Below are 15,932 nucleotides of genomic sequence, written 5' to 3' on the forward strand. Positions count from 1 at the left end.
TGGTTGTGCGTCTTGTCTCAGTTTTCTTGCACACATGTGTATTTGCGTGCATGTGCACCAGTGCACACATGCATGCGGCTGACACCGCGCATGCATATTTGTGTGCTCATATAGTGTATCTATAATCAATAGCAGAAAATTGATACAGTTTATTGCATTCACTTATTGGCCGGAGCCCCCTTCTACAGGGAGGGATTATGGCTGACTGGGTGTGTACGAAAACAGGGGAGAGTCGAAGAAGGAGAGGGAGAAAAGAAAAGAAAATGGAAACATGTCTGTGAGAAAACACATCAGGGTGACAAGATGGGGATTGTTCACATATTGAAACCAAATCAAGCCCGCGGTCGGCTGCATTTGTATTAAAGGGTCAAGCAAAGCTGAATTCACAAAGCAAAACATTTGGTGATTTTACAGGTAAAGAATTAATTTAACCACATCGAGGGGCTGTGATATGATACGGCGTGTCCCCAAAATGGATTTTCCCTTCTGGCTGGGATGATAAAATAAGGCTTCGAAATGGATTTTTGTTTCTGTGTCGTCGCTTTTTCAATGGCGAGGCAGTCGGTACCGTTTATTGACACTGACTCCATATAAAATGGTATCTCCCTCAGCCCAGCTTGCGCTGAAACTCATAAAGGAACAATAAGGAATCCTCATTAATCATAATCATCTGACTCTGACATTAGATCAACTGCCATGCAAGATTGTGTCCGTTTATTGCATAAGGGATTATTGAGGAGGCCTGGTGGCAAACAACTGATAGGGATTAAGCAGCAAGACGGCGTTGAGTGCAGACATTACACTTTTTGTGTTCGTCATTCGCGCTGCAATCGTGGTAGTTTTTTTTATCACATTGCTGTTTGCGTTGTCATTTGATTTCTCCGTCCCTGTACAGGAGCGTAGCTGTGTGACTTTGTCCTCTGCGGTTGGATGTTTTGTTGATTATCATGAAAATGAGGTGTTCGTCGGCTGAGCAGGCGTTGTCAGAATGAATGAATGACCTTGTAGATAGAAACCAGCACAGCGATTGGATTCCAGACAATTCTTGCTGTTTCAGAGTTGGGCCTATCACATGCTCACTGGCCTGTCTCTATGGTAACCTCCTTAACGGGTGTCAGGGGCTGCGTCCGAAAACGTTCACTCTATATGGGGGTAGAAAACTATATGGTGTGTTGTTGTCTGGTGGCAAAAAAACAATATCAAACACTATTCAGATCATTCAGAATCATTCAGAATCTGTGGTGCTTGTTTACTATCTGGGGGGATTATTTATGTTTGGTATAATAATGTTTCTAGGGCTGCCCCCTCTTAGTCGATTAGTAGACTAATCTGTCTTTTTGGTCTTAGTCGACTAAGATTTCTTTAGTTGATTAGTCATTTTTTATGCTTTTTTTCATGCTAAATGACTTATTTCCAAGAAACTTATGAGCACATCTCTGGTAAAGACAAGATTTAAAGTGGTGCTTTAATGTGATTCTTTGTAGAGAAACTCAGTTTTGCAGATCTGTCGATTAAATCAACGAATCGATTAGTCGACAAAATCGTATGAGTGCTAGTCAACTAAAAATTTCTTTGGTCAAGGACAGCCCTAAATGCTTCTAAGACAAATCGGACACCATTACAAAATGGCAGACCCAGGAAATAGTGGACCATACAGGGAATGAAGGAGTCTGGCTGTTTTTCGCAAACTGTGTTGACCCAGAAGTACTTGATTAGGAGCTAATAATAATAATATTAATAACTTGGATTTATATAGCGCCTTTCAAGAAACCCAAGGACGCTTAACATAGACATAAATAGACACAACAAACGGAACATGGCAGTAGGTAGAGGCCATAGGCCTTGTTGAAGAGGTGGGTTTTAAGAAGTCTTTTGAAGCTGTCCAGAGATGGGGCGTTGCGGAGCTCTATGGGGAGAAAGTTCCAGAGGGTGGGGGCTTTCACACTGAAAGCTCTGTCCCCAAAAGTTCAAATCACATCCTGTTACATCAGCATGTCCATACAGTAGCTGATAAGTGGGGTTCTTTTCCACATTGCATTGTGGTCATTTCACTGTACTTACGTCAGCTTAAAGCTTGGGTTAGTAATGTCGAGAAACTAGCAAGAAGACGCTAGATTTAAAAAAAATTATCCAACCTAAAAACCCAGCCCAGTGTTGGCAACTCTTTTCTAATAAGCGAGCAGCGCTAGCTCCAAAAGTCGCTAAATCTAGCGAGAAAGTCGGCAACACTGACAGTTCATCACTTCAGGCCTCCTTCCAAAGCCACTCCCCCACTATTATCATTATGAACGTAAACATATTACGAACATAAGTAAAGGATAATGAGCAGCGAGCCGGTCATTGTTGTGAAATACACTCCGACAGGGCGATGCTGACCCGGCTCAAAGCGGAAGGGTCTTGCATCGCAGCTTATTACACGGCTGCTTACTTAAGAAATCAATAATTTTACATAAAAATGGTCCGCCAGAGTCTGAGTTCAGAACTGCGTCCATAGCAACGGTCTGTTATAAAAAATTAACGGACCGTAGATTCTCTGTGATTAACCAATCAGTATCGAGTATTCGCGCGGCAGGTAGCCTGTCCAATCATTACATTAGGGCCGAATGAAATTATGGTGATGATGGACGGGTTTATTACAGCGGGATGTAATGAGAATTTGAACAAATATAACATAAAGATGTTTTTTGAAGAACACTACCAACCCTAGCTTTAATGGATTCTGCAACCAATGAAAAAAAGACAGAAAATAGATACACACCTGCACAATGTTCACAAAATGTCAAATTTTAATTGCTTTCATTATGGAAATCATTGCAATTGATTTATCGTTGCAAGTTATCTCGAAAGGTAGCAAAAGACAACCACAGTCCTTAGATTACTCTTCAGTCATAATCAAAAAAACATTAAAAAAATGTTAAATCTGACATGTTCTGCCGCCAACAGGCACATTTTTTTCTCGTATTTTATCATGCTTTTGCTATTTCCTGTGCCTATCAAAGTAGAATCTATGAATCCAGTCATCAGAACAGGAGAGGAAACATATTAAATATCTCTCCCTGAAAGCTGCCTCTAGGCAAAACCACAGCAAGCTAAACTGGCCTATTCAAATTCTCATTGCAAAGACATAACGAGACAAGGCTTCTCGCACAGTCCCGGCGAAGACTGCGATGATTTGTAGACATACACACGGCTTAACCTGACGCTCGTGACTTAAAAAGGGGCTTATCTCGTACGTCTTCAAATAAATGAACATTTACGCAGAGGTCAGGGGATCACGCAATCAAATTTTGATCTCAATTAGCTGTGACATTTCTCGGGGTAAAGGCAGGTCCACTTTGAAATAAGGAAGCTCTTCCAAAGCATCTAGCCCAGTGTAGCTTACAGTACAGTAAATAGCTGCCAACATCAGTTAGCCTGCCAATTTTACATGACCCCACATTATTAGCAACCTGAAACACTGGATGAAAATGCTACAGGGACCGGGGTGGATAGATAGATTGAACTTGGCTGCGAGTGGAGCGGGCAAACCGGATTTTTTGCATGGCAATAAATCTACATGAGGCACGAGGCGATGAAGGCGGCGCACTGATGAGAGCCCCATTTGTTGGAGCTGTGAGGTGATTCTCAATCCTGTGTAAAGACGACCAAAGATCAGTGGCCTCGCCGTGGCCACAGTAAACGGAGTGACCAGCCGCACGCCGCACTCCCAGCCATTAGTCTGTTTACTAATCACCAATTACGGTTTGGTTGCAGAAGCGCTATCACAGCTCATGAAATTAAATTACCCCATGAAAACACGTAGCGTACAGCCAAGTGATAGATCATCTTGTGCAGTCTCGCTCTGATATGAATACCTAATGGGCTAAATTAAGTTTACAAACCCACTTAACTCTTGCTCACTTGTGTGAGTTATAAGAGGGTTTGTTGGGTTACAGTCTGAACTCAGTGTGTGATTCCAGTTGAAAGGGCTGCTAATGTTGGGTAATGGATACCCTGATGTGTGATCATAATAGATATCCCCTAGTTCATACATCCCAGCCGTATAATGAGGGCTACTCTACTGTACCGTACCTCCTCGAGCCTGTCTAGCTCTCTAATTAGGAGCAAGCTTTGGCGACTGTGTGTGAGTGTGAGTGTGTGTGTGTGCGCTGCGTTTCACCCAATGTAAAATCTAATTACCGATCACACTGTGTCTGTCTGGATTCCACTGAATCAGAGGTGTAATTGCGCAAGCCCGCGTGTAAATGTCTCTTGCATTAAAATGTTAACGATATCATTTAGCATCTGCGGGGAAGAGCAGAGAAGCCCTCAGCGTCCAGATGTAGGTGTTTGATCATGCGTGCAAAGTGAGGTTGTAGTACATCTGGCGGGGGTTTCCCTCTCAGACTGGGTTCTCAGTAGAGAGGATGTTTTTAATTCACTCAGCACCTGTCAAAGTGACATGTTATATTACTGTGCAGCGCTGCACAGGTACTGTAGCGGAGGAACGGATGTAAAAGCTTTATTTGACAGTTGAAAACAGACTGAGTCAAGAGAGAGGCACTTCTGCTCTCCTGTGCAGTGAGTGCTTCTATCTTGATTTAGTTTCAGAGATGTTTTGGAGGAAGGGTGAAAGAAGTTTAGAAAACAACCTCTCTAAGACATGAGGCATATTGACCTACGACTTTCTCCCAACTCTTTCCTCGACCCATAAGTCAAGACTGTTATGTCAAGATGTACAGCCTGGTGCTGATCCATTTTATAATAGTAGTATATCAAGATTGTGGCCAACCAAGCAAGGTCTGTATTGAGAATACAAAAATCCCAAAGCTTCAGCATGTTATAATTTAGATGATACATTTCCAATCTTCATTTGAGACAGTGTGTACATCCAGAGATTATTAAGGGTGCAGCGTGTAGGATTTGGCGCGCATCCATCGGTGAGGTTGCAGATTGAAACTAACAGAAACTTCTCCTGTGTGCCAAGCGTGGAGGAGAGATACAGTGGCCGATGCAAAAACGTGAAAAGCCTTGAGCCAGTGTTTGGTCTGTCCGTTCTGGGCTACTAAAACCCAACGATTCATATTTTCAGGTGATTACACACTAAAGAAAAAATACTTATCAATATTATATTCCATTTCTGCCAATAGATCCCCCTAAATGCTACACACTGTTTCTTTAAAGGGATAGCTACCACGATATAAAGGGTTTGGCAAAATCTCAAATATATATCGTTTCATGGTATATTTCGTCACATCGACCATACCCCTATGTTGACCCCCTAACGCTAGATCTGTCATCACTGAAAGAGGTCTGGCAAACAGCACTTTGATATATGAATGTGAAGAGGCCATATCATCTGCAGGTGCATTGATGATCAACACACAGAATATAGGAGGTTGATAAATACCTAAGCTAACATGACAGTCCTTTGTGGCATTGTTTGCAGTGGTGATAAATTCACTTCAAGTTTTCATTATAGTTTATATTCACGCCGTGCGTGCCATTTAGTGCATGTGAGCGTGCCCCACTGGCTAGCTCTACGCCGCCAATCTGCACTGTGCTCATATGGCGGTTACAGCTGATAACGCCATCAAAGAGTATCGAAGCAAAGAGACGAAACTCTGCCGTTTTCCTTTTTTGACAACAGCTGCTGCCGCCCTTTTGAACTGAAAACGCTTATTACATTTATATTATTTAATTGTTCAACACAGGCTTTTTGGGTAGAATATGACAATAGATTAGAAATAATTTTGTTTTACTTTTGTACGGCACTTTTTAGGCAGACGTTTTACTGGCGTCCGGTAGTCGCTTTCAGTCCAAAATGGTGGAAACGTAGCTTTGCTGCTGGGCGCTGATGTTGCAATGGAACGAACAAATTACTTTTACTTCTTGGCGATATATGTTCTTTCACGCCGTCCCGACTGACAGCGCCATTCTCCAGTTCTCCCCCAGCGTAACACTGTTAGGTCTGTCAGCACTGTTGCCGTTGTTTTCACTGTTTGCACTATTAGCTGCGATGTTAAGAGCCGTGCAGAGGCAAAACATTTTTTCCCAATCTCGCATTTAGCACCTTTTAAGGTAAGCGAAGAGTCGTGGTCTTGGTTAAGTATTGATAAGTCAACAGTGACGTAAAGGACGCGTCAGGGCGTTTTTACTTTACTGCAGTACCATTTAACCAAAACCACAAGCTTTAACCAAATGGAGTTTGTACATGCCGTCCATGCAGTGTTCTCTCCGCTATAGTGTGTGTTGTACACTGCGCACTAGGCCCACAGTCCTTGTGTTGAGCTCCCCACCAGAGCTTTTGTTCACTGTGGACGACAGGTGGCGGAGGTGTGATGAGTTTGCTATCCATCACCCACCAAGACAAACATTCACGCTGGACCTCATAAATACTGCCTCTTAATCCAGTCCTCCACATACCAGGGCCGGGCTTTGAACTCGACACACTCCCAGGCCCAAGGCTGAATTGATCCCTGCGACTCCGGCCTGGGCATGATGCATGGGCCTGATGTATTGTGGCTCACTAACATGTCTACCGCTCTGTCTCTTTCTCTTTCTTCCTCTCATATTTCAAGGACTAAAAAAAAAATATAATCAACCAATGCATCTTAGCTCCACATCTCAATCACATTATTCAAGACCGCATTTCCAGGAGATATCTCACCGTGTTTCTGATGCTCCACAGTCTTGAATATTAAAGTAGGCTACGGGATAACGGAGGAGGCAAAGCTGGATAGACAGAGTGACAGAAAGACAAATGGGTCCAGCTTGGTTTCTCGACACTGCTCTTTATTTTTAAACCTGGCACAGATGCTAAGATTTAAGACCAAGTTAGTGGCGGCTATTTTTAGCCGGCCATTTTTAAAGCGCTGTCATCTTGTTGGAGTTGAGGTAAAGGTGTGTGTGTGTGAAGTGTGTACAGTGGGTGCTTTATTGTGTATTTGCGGGTGTTTACATGCACTATATATTTGTGGGGAGGTTTACAGAGTGTGTGTGCATGCGTACTTGCCTGTGTGTGTGCATTTAATTGGGGACCTGGGTGGGTGGGTTAGGGTGTGACATGGAGTGGAGCCACAGGAGTCTGATTTATGTCCTTCTAGCCACTCATCGATCCCCCGGCCCGGTGTGAGACTGAGTGCATTGTCAATAATCTTAGCACTTTGTGGTATTCCTAGAATTCCCAGACCTCCTCTGCTCCGACCACGGCGTGATGCTGCAGTAAGCCATCTTGTCCGAGATCAAATAAGCGGGCACGGGGCCTGGCAGCAGTGCATTTTGATTGTAGGGTAGCCTAGCAGCGAATAGATCATTCTGCAGTGGCTGCGCTGTTGAAGGAAATAGGGAATTGGATGTATTGTTCGTACAAAGGGAGGTAATTTGGACAGAGCCCTGCATGGGTCCCTAGGAGCATGTAGCTGTTTACATGTTGCTAAGTGTCCCCGTAGACTGTTGCCAGGATGAGGTCTATTATGTGTCGCTCTGTGTCTCTCTATCTGGACCATCCATCCCCACAAGTGATTATGCTAATTAGTGTTTGATCAGATGATTAAATTAAAACTCGATTCATCCAAAGTACTAAATGCTCAGAATACATTTGTGTCTGCTCGGCTGCCGGGCTTCACACGGCACCTCGGCCCGCCGGTGTCCCAGCTACCGGGGGGAGAGAGGATGACCGGAGAGGAGGAGAAATTCTGCAAAGAATACCTTTTAATTCAGGCAGTGGCACATACAGAGGAGGGTTGTAATAAAGCAAGCCAGGGGGCTGAGGGAGAGAGGAGGAGAGAAACAAGGAAAAGGAGAAAATAAGGATGTGTTTTTATGTGTGTGTGGCGGGGGTGGGGTAGGGGAGGGGGGTGCTGAAAGGAGCCGTGCTGTGGTCCCCTAAGTGTTGAATAAACATGCTTGGTTTAGGGAAATGGCTGCGATAAATGTTTAATATGATAAGTCCATAAAGACGGTCAAATGAGTCTGGAGTATTAAAATGAGCATGGCACGCAGCAGCAGTAGCAGCAGCTTTAAAGGAGGAGGAAGAGAAGGAGGAGGAGGAGGAGGAGGGGGGCTGATAATGGCAGGCAGAGCTAACAGGATGAGAGCAGCCAGCTGCTGTGACATCAACATTAACACACTCCACCAGCTGCTGGTCACAGACGTCTCCTGGACAAAACAGGGACGGCGGTATATCTTCAAAGGGCCGCCATGGCCTTGTAATGGCATTATTACCTGTACAACATTAATAGTAAGGGCAGCATATTTGTATATCATTTTTCAAAAATAAAGTTCAAAAGTGCTGTGAATGGTATCGGCTAGAATAAAAGGAGGACTTGCATTGGTAGCACAATTCAAACCAATGGCTTCTTAAAGGGAAAATACAAAAAGACGAGAAAAATTGATTTGGAATATACAATATATACAACAAACCAAAGAGCAAACTGCAATATGAAGTATCAAACAGTTAAATTACAGGGAAATGATCCTAAAATGTCTCAGTAATATCTAATAGCAACCCTGTCTCTACAAATTATGGGAATATACACTACTAATTTGCAACAGCAAATGCCACCTGAACTGTGATTTCAAGCCAACGTTTTTAATTTTATCACAGGTCCCAAAAATGTTAATACCTGCAAATATTCACTGACCACGTATTTAATTAGTTTTTCCTACATTATCCGCTCTAGCAGTATGAAATCTGCTTGTAGTGACTAGGGAGCATGACTGTGTGTTATTGTTAACAGTTATGGTTAACCGAAACTACAATCTTTCCCTTACCTTGACCAAAGTGCATTTGTTGCCTAAACCGAACCACTTAAGATCATAGACTGCATATAAGAAGTGGACGTAGTCACTGTGACGTCACCCACTGGTCTGTGGGCTGCTGTTTTGAAGCCACGCGTTCATCATATTGGCCGTCGCCAGCTTGGTTTTTAGCCGTCGCCATCTTGTTTTTTTGCAACCAGAAGTGACACAAGAGGGTGGAGCTAGAGACATTTTTTAAGCGACCAAAATGTTACAATTAACTTTCATGACCTGAAAACACACTGTGAAAGGATGAAGTTGGAAGACGAAAACACGGACAACTCCCAGACCGGACAACGCCGTGGTAGCGACCTGTCAATCCCAAGGTAGCCACGCCCTAAAGCATACCCTGCTTTATGGTCTATTTTACTGTAAATAGGACCATAATTTACTAAATGAACATCATGCTGTATTGAAGAAGACTTGAAAGTAGCGATTGAGACCATAAACTCATGTTTACAATGTTTACTGAGGTAATAAATCAAGTGAGAAGTAGGCTCATTTTCTCATAGACTTCTATACAATCAGACTTCTTTTTGCAACCAGAGGAGTCGCCCCCTGCTGGCTATTAGAGAGAATAGAATGCAAGTTTAAGGCACTTCAGCATTGGTTTCACGTCTCAGAACCGCAGGTTGCCCACTGCGATGCAACCCCCAAATTTTTGGTGTCAAAATCCTGCATCTTGTACAACCATCATCCACCCCGACCACCTTGCGTGCAATATTCGAACGTTGCACTTCCTCGAAATTTTTTTGCCACGGGACATCATTTCGACAGCAATTACGTTTTCCAATAGCTACCACAGCATATTAAGTCATTCTGTGATTTGTTCTCCATGATTTATTTTGCTTTTCTCTAAAAATACACAGATTGAGGTGAATCTTCATTTATCGAAATAAGGTGTTGACTTTGGCCTGTAAGCACGCAGAAGGATGAAATTCAGCACATGGTGTCCAGTTGAGAAGAGTCACCACCCAATAATTCAGAATATAAAAGCAGAACTTAAAGTGAAAAAAAGTTATTTTTGCCACCATTTTACAAAGGAAGTGTGTGCCATGGCTAGCCGGCAGATTCAGGTAACACTAGTGAAATGAGATCCTTTAGGGCCGTCAGTGTCGTCAGTGTCAGGTCACTCTCTTCAGCAGCCTCTGATGTCGCAGCTTGTGTTCACTGAAACCTCGATTGGACATCGCGTTACCTGAGCTGGCATGCAGGTGGACAGCGGTCATGTTAAGACACCATCAACAGCAACTCTTTTGAAGGCCCTTAACCGTAATGTTTGGTGACATAATGAGGTTGGTTGTCCAGAATGTGCCATATCTACTTGTTTAACTGAGGTAAGGCTTCTGCCAACAGGCATCTGTGCAACGAGAGCGTTGCTGCTTAATCGTGTTATCAAGAGAGGCCGTGCATGCTGACCATTAGATTAGTTTGGAGGCAATTTGATTATATCCACTCAAGTCTCAATGAGACATGTTAAAGTATAATAGTAAATCACAAAGAGGATCTTAAAGCTTAGAAGTTTCTGATGTCGACTGAACTATACTCGTCATCCAAAATATAGCATCTGTCATAATGATATAGGCTATTAGATTACTGACAGGCTGGCCACAGCAAAACTGAGCTTGAATCATAGCCATACAGTAATAATGGTTCGTAGTAGACATATTTGTTGAAATGTGATATTGCTGTATAAATAAGCACTGGATATCGTTATTGGATCATATAGAGAACTCCACCCATTCAGGGGCAGATGTTTCCCATGTGTTCAGTGGTATCCCAAGTAAAGCTGTAACAATTAATCGATTAGTTGTCGACTATTAAATTAATCACCAACTACTTTGATAATCAATTAATCGGTTTGAGCAATTTTTTAAGAAAAAAAGTCAAAATTCTCTGATTCCAGCTTCTTAAAAGTGAATATTTTCTTGTTTCTTTACTCCTCTATGACAGTAAACTGAATATCTTCGAGTTGTTGATAAAACAAGACATTTGAGGACGTCATCTTGGGCTTTGGGAAACACTGATCAACATTTTTCACCATTTTCTGACCCTTTATAGACCAAACAACTAATCCATTAATCGAAAAAGATAATCGACAGATTAATCAACAATGAAAACAATCATTAGTGGCGTGGGCTGTGCGATTATTCTGTGTTATTGCGAATTTCTCTTGGTGGAATCATGTCATGGCAATATGTTTCTGTTGTCTTAAAGGGACAGTGTGTAGGATTTGGTGACATCTAGTGGCGTGGTTGTAGATTGTAACCAACTGAGTACCCCTCCGCTCACTCCTCCCTTTCCAAGACTGCGGTAACGTGAGCCGCCGTGTGCAAAACTGTGGTAACGCCGTTCACCTCACTCAGAGGCCGTTCTTTCCATAATAACAATACTTTAGGAGCAACGGAAGTCAGACGGCAGCTAGCGGCACCACGGTTTTGACTCAATAGCTCACGTTACCGCAGTTTGGCGTGTCGGAGAACTACGGTGGCCTTCAGGTAACGTAAAAACTCGAAATGCTCTCGATAGAGCCAGTGTTTGGTTTGAACGTTCTGGGCTACTGTAGAAACATGGCGGAGCAACATGGCGAACTCTGAGAAGAGGACCCGTTCCCTATTTAGATATGAAGGACTCATTCTAAGCTAATGAAAACAACGATTCTTAGTTTCAGGTGATTATACACTAATGAAAATATAGTTGTGAATATTACATTCCATTTCTACAGATCCTCCGAAATGTTACACACTGTTCTTTTACTTAATTACTTTACCGCTTCACCTTGATTATTCCAACTATTTCTTTCCTGACTCACCCATGGGTCTGTTGTTTCAACACATTGTGCTACAAAGCATCGTTCAAACCAGCTCATCTTAGACTATATTAAAGGTCACAACATTAAACTGGGTAAACTGCGGCAAAATGTAAAAAAAAAACATGCAAGACATCTCCATTTGATCTATCTGGATGTAAGCATGATATACTAGCTGCCATGATGTGCTGGAACCAGCAGATGCAGGATATATGTATACTGTATAGTATGTGATGCTGTCATATTCTGTGGAGAAAAAAATGTTTTTTTCTAACTTTGAAGCTCCTTGGGGGGAACTGAGTCGGGGCATTCAGAGTTCACATTTTATTCAAACACTCAAATATGAGTTTTTTAACGTTTCAGACTTTGATTTGACAGCAAACCGAATATAATGAGTTTGATTATATCATGTGACTCTTTATGATTGTTGTGATCTCCACCATACATACATCAGAATGCATTCAAAAAGCTACTGCTCGACTTTTTGGCAGTCTCTGTGTGTTACCACCGATGATGCACCTCACGAGAATAAATCAACCATAAAAATATTTATAAATATATCCGCACCGTTTTTCAAAAGGATTAGCATTAGCTTTCTATAAATACATAGTTTTTCATTCTTGTTAATTAGGTTGAGGAGAGGCAACACCACAGTGCTGCTCTCCTGAGTTCTCGGTAAAATTAGAAAATTATTTTAATTAATAGGTAAGATTGCAGGTGTTGAATCTTAAATAATGTGTAATAAGTTCCTTCTAATTGCAGCGGCTGTTGTAGGAGTTTTTAGGTTCACACTCATAGTAAACACACAGTGGATCTATGCGACACTGAATGCAATCTTTGTTTTATTTACTTTATTACAGTCATGGGTTTCCCTTTCTGTCCTAGTGCGCTGGTTACATCACATAGCAATATTAAATTTGCACTAGTGGAAGGTTTTATTCATCATCATCAGCAGTAGAGGGAGCTGCTATAGTTTGCTACAGTATAATCCCTCATCAGATCCTCTCTCATGCACTCATCATCATCAGCCGCAGCATAATTTAGACATCACTGTCTTTATCGCTCAGTTTTACTAAAGTGAGAAACAGTCCAGGGTCTCTGGCTTCCCCTTGATGAGACAGGCAGCCACTCTGGCCCATTTAAGACGTGAAAATAGACCGGGGAGGAGGAGGAGGAGGCTCATCTGCTGTGGGGGCCTCGTTTTAGCGTTGCCCGCCCCTCCTAGACATCAGAGGACAGATCTGTCGGTGTGGATCAGCAGCTTGCACACAGCCAACCCTTTCTACTGTCACAGCACTGCTTAATATTCATGAGAGCAAATTGGAAGACAGTCATTTAACTTCCGTGCATGGTGTATTGCCTCTGGGCAGATCAGATCAGCGGGAATGCTTACTCATACTGGACTGCCCGGGCCTGAAGGGTTGTTGTCTCCCTGTCTCAGAACTTCTAGCTGCTATATGTTATTTTCAGGTTAATGGCCTTTGATAGATGGCTAGATTAATTAGATTTTATATTTATTTTTTTAATTCATTTAATCAGTTTAAATGAAAAAGAAAATTCCTGTACACTATATTTCAAATTTGGGTCATGCACAGGTCAAAGTCCTCTAGCGACCGCAGTAATTAAGACAGGAGCAGGAGTTTAAGTCAGGCGCTGTAGTATAGATAGCGTGAAACTTGGTCGTGTCTAAGGGAACCCACAAATTGCGAAATCTGATCTGAGATCTGCAAAAACTCTTTCAAGTCTCGCTGCCTGGCGACCTACCCTAAGATTAACTATGCAAGGGCAATGCCTAACCTTGACAATCTTGCAAGAGTTTCCCCAGTTTGCTGGTTCCCTTCTAGACATGACCTTGAAACTCCATATCAGGTGAGGTCAGGGGTGATGGATGCAACAAAAAATACAGGTGTTTCACCCGGGGTTCGCATCCCTTGTGAATTCAACGATGTGTTGTATCACTTTCACTTTTGAAACTTAATTATTTTAAACCAAAACATGTTTTTTCCCCTGAACTTAATTATGTTTTTTTTTTGCCTAAACCTAAAAAAGTTGTAGTTGTGTTGCCTAAACCTAAAGAAGCTATTTTGTTTGCTTTCAAAGCGTTTCATTCAGTTTTACGTGTTGATTTTCAGTTTCGCTTTCACTTTTACAACGTAGTATGCCCCTACTGACCCACATCTATTGTGCTTATAGCAACTGATAGCGCATATTTAATGGGCTGATAACAGTCGAATTGGGTGCATTGTTATCTGCCGTTAACACAGCCTGATTACATCATACCAATGCTGCTATCCATAAATCCACAGAGCAGGAACAGGAATTTGTTAAGGTGAAAAATTGCCGTGGCTACTGTGAGTCTTGAATGTGAGCGGGGGCCCGGTATGATCTCCACATCCAGGCAGACTTGCCCTGAGGGCACAGAGCAGAGAGTTGCTTTAATTACCCAGGGTTCCCGCTGTCACATTGTCACTGCGAAGCACCCGGTGCCACGCTGCCATGCGGTGCCGAGTCCCCCTACCGCGGCGGCGATGACAACTCAGACAATGGCTCTGCTCGCTCAACAGATGCAACGCGAGTGCCCTCTGAAATATGGGAAGCTGAATCAATCCCACTGTCTCTCTGATTCTCTCTTTGCCTCTTCGTGTTTGCTCTCCGCTGTTCTCTCTTCTTCCCATGTCAGAGAGTGTTCATGAATAGAGCCGGCGGCTGCATGAAAGACAGAATATGTAACTATGGAGTGAGAGTTAATAGGTTGTCACTAGTTTCCCATGTGGCACTGCTGGGACCATTCACGTAACGCTGCAGGTACATGAGATGCTGAAAATCACACCAACTCTTTTACATGCTTTGATCAGGTGTCCAAGTAGCAGTTTTCCCGAAAAATAGTGTAAATGCAATCTTCCTTCTTGCGATTCATGCAAACAGCCAGTTAGTGAATTAATCTTTACCTGTTGTTCGCTCCCATCGGCATTGATTGCACGTTTACTTAAATGAAGCGCCCCAGTGGCTCTGAAAGCACACTGTCATGGTTGGTTACACCCTGTCAACTGATCAGCTCTATTGTGTGAAGGATCACAGTCCTGCATGATGCTGAACCATACAGTATAGGTGTGCGTTTGTCACATTGTACAGTAACTCTATGGGAACGTTACTGCAGCTGCTTTCCCAAAAATCACATTTTGAATAATAAATCATCAACTGTGAAAACCAGCTCAATAAAGTTTACACTAGATTTTTCTTCTCAATTCTCTTAATATTGAAAAAGAGCCAACAGATATGCTTTTGCCTTATTCTGGTGTATAAGTCTGCTTAGGTTTAAGTAATCATTCTGTTTGACAAATTAATAAATGCCAAACAGTATGTATTTACAGTACTGTACAGTTATGCAATGTATTGTAATGCAGCATTCAGTTCACATGATGTAAGGCCTAAGATTCTAATGCAGATCGGCTACAGAGCGTCTACAAAAGGTCAAATATAATAAATGATTGTTGGATTATTGTAATGTCTTAAGAAACCCCAAAAGTCTCAAGCCATGTCATGTACATTGTTCTTTACCAGTGGGCAACTCCGGGTCTGAAAAGCGAAGCCAATGCTGAAGTGCCTTAAACTTGCATTCTTTCTAACATCCAGCAGGGGGCGACTCCTCTGGATGCTAAAAGAAGTCTGATTGTATAGAAGTCTATTAAAAAATGAGCCTACTTCTCACTTGATTTAATACCTCAGTAAACATTGTAAACAAGAGTTTATTGTCTCAATAATAATAGGGCTTTTTGTACCTGATTGTTTTGGTTTTCTGGCCCACAACTTTACTGTTTTGCTTCACTTTCATCGCTCTCATCGGCTGTTTTCCGCCCCAAAACTTCCAGTAAACTACCTGCCCAGCACCAAACAGCAGACAGAGACAGTTAGCAACTTTAGCTGGTGAACATAGTGGAGCATTTAGTAGCTAAAGACATCCGTCTCACATAACCGCTGGTAGGCCTGAACAATACATCAATATTATATCGATATCGTGATATGAGACTAGATGTCGTCTTAGATTTTGTATATCGTAATATTGTAATATGGCATAAGTGTTGTCTTTTCCTGGTTTTAAAGGCTGCATTACAGTAAAGTGATGTCATTTTCTGAACTTACCTAACTTTTCTAGCTGTTCTATATTATGCCTTTACCCACTTAGTCATTACATCCATATTACTGATGATTATTTATCAAATATCTCATTGTGTAAATATTTTGTAAAAGCACCAATAATATTGTCGCAATATCGATATCCAGGTATTTGGTAAAAAATATTGAGATATTAGATTTTCTCCATATCGCCCAGCCCTAACTGCTG

At 42.2% G+C, this 15,932-nt stretch overlaps 1 protein-coding gene across 2 annotated transcripts in view; it reads left to right on the top strand.

The window, feature by feature from the left end:
* dscamb (Down syndrome cell adhesion molecule b) overlaps positions 1–15,932 on the top strand; it is a 147,350-nt gene that overhangs the window by 2,080 nt on the left and 129,338 nt on the right. The gene's annotated exons all lie outside the window — the stretch shown is intronic.

Source organism: Sebastes umbrosus, chromosome 7, assembly GCF_015220745.1.
Source record: "Sebastes umbrosus isolate fSebUmb1 chromosome 7, fSebUmb1.pri, whole genome shotgun sequence".
Classification (NCBI taxonomy): Eukaryota; Metazoa; Chordata; class Actinopteri; order Perciformes; family Sebastidae; genus Sebastes; species Sebastes umbrosus.